Below are 6,000 nucleotides of genomic sequence, written 5' to 3' on the forward strand. Positions count from 1 at the left end.
GAAGTTCATGCTGGACTCGTTGACTGCAAGATGCCGAGGTCCTGTGGGTACAAAACAAACCCAAATCATCACCCCTTCACACCCTTTGTGTTTGTTCAGATGCTGCTTTGCCAACCTAAACCATGTTCTTTTTAGGAAGAAGAGACTTTCTACTGGTATCCCTTCCAGACAAGCCATCCTTTTTCAGTGTTTTTCTTTTCTTTTTACTCTCATGAACTTTTAACATGCAAACTAAGGCCCGCAGAGTCTGAGATGTAGGTCTTGGGTTATTTGCAGATTCTCTAGGCATTGCATGGTATGACCTCAGGGTGAATTCACAGGGATGTGCTTTTCAGGGAAGATTGGAAAGTGTCCCAAATCTTTTCCACTTGTAAATTATCTTCCTTACTATTGAATGATTGACTTGAAATTATTTGGAAATGGGCTCAGAACCCTTTCCAGACTGACGAGCAGCTACAATTGCTTTTCTAAGGTCACTGCCGAGGTGATTAATTGATCAACTGCTAATGATCAATTGATCAAGTGCATCTGACCGGCAGCTCTGACTGCTGACTGCTCTTAATTCCCGTGGAAGCAGTAAAGGTGCATTTAGTTTGTCACACACTGCTTCTGCATTATGGCTTTGTTTTTGTTAAATAAACGATGACCAGAGATGGGCAGTAACGCGTTACTTGTAACATGTTACTAATGGGCTGAAAGATCTATCGCTTTATCACCTATTCAGGTTGTAAATTGTGTTTTTAAAAAGTAACTAAGTAACTAATTACTTTTGAAAATAAGTAATCAGTAAAGTAACGGGATTATTTGGGGGGGAAGTAATTAGTTCCTGATTACTTTTTTCAAATAACTTGACCAACACTGACGATGACGCAGTGTAATATGTCGTGTTGTTGTTCACCAAGGTTGCACTTAACTCATTTTAGACCTGCTAAGGACCAGATTGTTTTTATGTCCTGATACTTACAATCTTAGAACTGATAGAGGTGGCACTCTGACTGTGTACTGTGTGAAAAGGTTTACCTGCACTCAGCTTCACAGTTCCCGTAGCTCTGCGGAGCACTTAATAGCACTTTAGCATCTTTTATCCAGTAGCAACAAAAACAATGTAGCAACGAGCTGTTGAACAAGGCAGAGCACTCAGCAGCTAAAGGAGAGTGAATATTGGACTTTTATTTCCCAAGTGATAAACATGCCTCTAAATGAACGCCAAGCATCCGTCTCCCAAATACATAGCCACATCAGAGAGCTTTGCAGATCGGGTTTTCCATGTACATGGTGAGTTGATCTAGAAGTCTAAATACAGCCCTGTTTATGCTTGTTTATTTTTGCCATAGCAGCTAACATTTATTTCTTTCACTCTTTTTTTAAAAACCCTGTTTTGGGTCTTCACCAGTGTGAGAGAAACAGTTTATCCTTTCAGCTACACCAAACTCTAGCTGCTGACTCAGTCAGTCTGTGGTTTGATGCTGAAAAAGTAGCAGTAAATAGAGCAATTTTACAGATAATGGCTTCCTGCTGCAGGTAAAACAAGACAACGAGAACAGTGAGAGTGACTCAATAGAGACTCTAAAAATCTATACTGGAGTTGATGGGAAGTAGAGAACTGAGTAACAATTCTTCCTGTGTTTGTCAGTAGAAGCAATGCTTTTCAAATACAAGTGAAAATGCAATCCAAGCTTAAGACAAAACTGTTGCTTGAAGACGTGTCTGTCACTCAAGTTCATTTACCTCTTCACTGAGAGAAAAGGGTCACTGTTCATGAATACAGTTACCCTGAGTCCTGTTATTCTGTGATGAAACATTTCTATCTTGATGGAAATGATCTCCTCCAGGATGACCGTGTGTCCATTCAGAGGGTCACTGCGTGTTTTGAGGAGTATGAAAATGATGTGAATCATCTGGTATCTACCCCGGTGAAAACTGAGGAAGAGTTTTGTCACCCATCTATACACAACCTGTCCAAACACCCCCTCCCCAAAAAAACGACGAATCCTTCACAGGATACTTTTTCAGATGCCTGGATCATTAAGAGAATGCTGCATAAATATACTCCTACAACATCTGCTCAGCAGCTAGCTGCTGATTTATTCTGCTGTTGCTTGAGATATTGGGTCCTGTGTTTGTTAAAATCCCCGTGAAGACATCCATTGTGTGCTGATCAAATCAGAAAGTGGAAAAATACAACGTGTGAGATCATTCTGGAGTACTCATCATTAATTAACATCATTGATTTCACTTCAAGACATGAATGTGGCTAACAAACATCGATCCAGGAAGCACAAAACATTTAGTCCGTGTCTGTCCTGCAGGGTCATTTGTCTCCTTTTGGAGCTTATTGGCAAACATTCGTAGCCCTTGAAAATGTACAAAAAATGTACAAGAAAGGTATACATTTTTTTTTTGGTGATCGTTTTGGCTGTACTACAGCTGGTGGCATGACGTTTTGAGGGAATCTTTTTAGCAAAATGTTTGTTTTTTACTCTTACATGTTATCCATACTCTGATGATGTATTTGGCAACCTTTGTGTTCAAAAATGTACACGCATAAAATCTGTCATAAAATCCTCATACAAGAATATTTTTTTCTGCTTTTTTTTCATAAACCACTTAATCAACTCAAGCTCAAAATGATCAAAAATTATATAATTTTCACAATTTTAACTCTTTAAATGCCAGTATCTCTCCAGGTACTGCTTCCTCTCACAGTCCACGTCCCTTTATTTTCCAATGAAACCATTTTTTTAATCTCTTTGCCTTTGCAGTTTAAAACTATGTATTCTGTAAGTCAGTATTTCATTTCGAAGAAAACTAGTGATATCTGACATTTCAGATTGAAACCTTGCTCACATTGCAGGCCAATGCATGAAATGCTTGTATTTTTTGTATTTTTCTGTGTGTGTGTGTGTGTGTGAGTGAGTGAGAGAGAGTGTGAATCTGTAAACATTTTGATAGTTGAAAAAGTCATCTTGTAGGGATGAGTTTGAAGAGGTGCTTCTGCCTCTGCTGTCCTCAAAAACAAACATTCAAAAAATACAGAGATGAGCCACAGTGCACCCATGTTGTTCTCTCTATCTGCAGCCGAGCAGATTATTTAAAACACATGTTAACCTTTATAGGTTACCCATAGTGTCCGTAATTGGTAAATGACGTTTTTTTTTTTCTTTTTCTTTTTTAGAAAAAGAAGTCCAGATGTGACAATTTTATTCTGGAACTTGAAAGCAGCTTAAATTTGTGGCTGTCAAGCAGGTCTCAAAACCTCACGTGGCCATGCAACATGATCTGTGCGTATCAGGCGGTTCGTCCACACGTATAGGTTTTGTGAGCGAGCGAGAAGTTAGAGAAGTGACATGTAGTTTTAGACATTTGTATGCACAGAAAGGTAAAATGATCGGTCTCGTGAGTTAAATAATACATTGTGCATAAATGGTGAGTATTTATTCAAGTTTGGATGTACGCATTTGTAAAATACTTTTAAAAATGCTCAGATTGCTTCGTATTTGTGTGTCATTCAATCACTCTTGGAGCCTCTGATGGTCACATATACAGAATATATATATATATATATATATATATATATATATATATATATATATATATATATATACAGAATAGTTTCATACTGCAAAGTAGAGATTAAAAAAATGTTCCTTGGAAGTGAAAGGGGTGTTTTCGGCCATGAAGGTGTCAAGAGTATCTGATACTACACAAACAAAATTCCAATCAAATCAGTTTTGTTGCTGATCTTTGATATGTCCAAGACTCTAATCACCACCAGTGCTCCATCTCTGTAATATTTATTATATGGAAAAGAATTCGTTCTTTGTAGTTTTTTTTAATAATTCAAAATTCAATGTTTAAACTGTCATTTAAAGAGTTAAAATTGTGAAAATGAAATAATTTTTGATCATTTTGATAAGGGCTTGAGTTGATTAAGTGGTTTATGAAAAAAAAGCAGAAAAAAATGTATGAGGATTTTATGAGATTTTATGCGTGTTCATTTTTGTCCACAAAGGTTGCCAAATGCATCAACAGAGTATGGATAAGATGTAAGAGTAAAAGGAGGAGGGCGTAGGGACGAATGTTTGCCAATAAGCTCCAAAAGGAGACAAATGACCCTGCAGGACAGACACGGACTAAATGTTTTGTGCTTCCTGGATCGATGTTTGTTAGCCACATTCATGTCTTGAAGTGAAATCAATGATGTTAATTAATGATGAGTACTCCAGAATGATCTCACACGTGTTATATTTTTCCACTTTCTGACTTGATCAGCACACAATGGATGTCTTCACGGGGATTTAACAAACACAGGACCCAATATCTCAAGCAACAGCAGAATAAATCAGCAGCTAGCTGCTGAGCAGATGTTGTAGGAGTATAGATATGCAGCATTCTCTTAATGATCCAGGCATCTGAAAAAGTATCCTGTGAAGGATTCGTCGTTTTTTTGGGGAGGGGGTGTTTGAACAAGTTGTGTATAGATGTGTATGTATCTTCCTCGGGCTTCACCAGGGTAGATACCAGATGATTCACATCATTTTCATACTCCTCAAAACACGCAGTGACCCTCTGAATGGAGACACGGTCATCCTGGAGGAGATCATTTCCATCAAGATAGGAATGTTTCATCACAGAATAACAGGACTCAGAGTAATAATAATAATAATAATAATAATAATAATAATAATACATTTTATTTGAGGGCGCCTTTCAGAAACCCAAGGTCACCTTACAAAAAACAAAATTAATAAAAGGAACAGTAGTCATAAAATACATAAAATAAGTTAAAATTACAAAACAGAGCTTGACAACAGATAAAATCAGCATTAAAGCGAATAAGCCAGTTTAAACAGATGTGTTTTGAGCTGTGTCTTAAATACGGAAAGGGAGTCAATATTTCTTAGTGCAGGAGGAAGAGAGTTCCAGAGCCGAGGAGCAGAGCGACTGAAAGCTCTGTTCCCCATAGTAATAAGGTGTGAGGATGGAACAGTAAGATGAATAGCAGATGATGATCTGAGAACTGTATTCATGAACAGTGACCCTTTTCTCTCAGTGAAGAGGTAAATGAACTTGAGTGACAGACATTAATGAACCCTTTTTTTGACCAGACACCCAGGACATCTTCTCTTGGATCCACATCTTCAAGAAAATGCAATTATTCTGATCAGTGATGAGGTTGATGAGTTTGCTCTCACTTGCATTACATGAAGAGATAAGCAGTAAACTCAAATCTCTTTTATTATTCATTTATTTATTGTTTTAAACTTATGTAACACAAGTGTACCGCATTTATACACACACACTTTGTCAAAGCAGGTTTGTATAGATTTTACAGCGTGGGCAGATGATTCCGGTGACTGAAAATATCCTGGGACCAGAAGTGATTTTTTCCCTCTGTTTTATTTGGAAAAGCTGCTCCCACATCCATCCAAGAGGACCAAAGTGTCCTGCGGCGTTCCTGTGAACATCTGTGTGTGGATCAAATTGTTTTTATTCTCTTCAGTGATGGGAAATTCACTGTGAGATGAGACGACTCCAGGAGGCCACACAGCAGGTTGCAGTTGCAAACTGTCTAAGGTAATTTGATAGAGTTTGAATAACGAAATCCAAAGGTCACTGATGAATTTATGTGTTTCTCACCTCTCCTCCAAACTGCACTTAACCCGTCTGCGGTTTGGATTCAGGAACTGCCAAACTGGTCCCAGCCCCTTTGGACTCCTTTTATGGTCTGCTTCCTGGGGGATTGTGCCAAGTATGTTGGGAAGAAGGGGGCGTATTGCCTGATATTTGGAGAATGTTTTGATTTTAAGCAGCGTGAGAGCAGGGTCATTCTCCATATAATAAATATACCCACTGTATGCCCACTATATGCCCACTGTTAAATTACAGTTGGCTTTTGAGTTTTTGATTAAAGGGCGCTATAAATACATTTGCAGTTAACTGCTTTTCCTGGAAGGCCAGGAAAAATTGATAGCTTTGATATATTGTTGACTTCTACCT

The sequence above is a fragment of the Neolamprologus multifasciatus genome, chromosome 4 (genome assembly GCF_963576455.1).
Source record: "Neolamprologus multifasciatus chromosome 4, fNeoMul1.2, whole genome shotgun sequence".
In the NCBI taxonomy this organism is placed as follows: Eukaryota; Metazoa; Chordata; class Actinopteri; order Cichliformes; family Cichlidae; genus Neolamprologus; species Neolamprologus multifasciatus.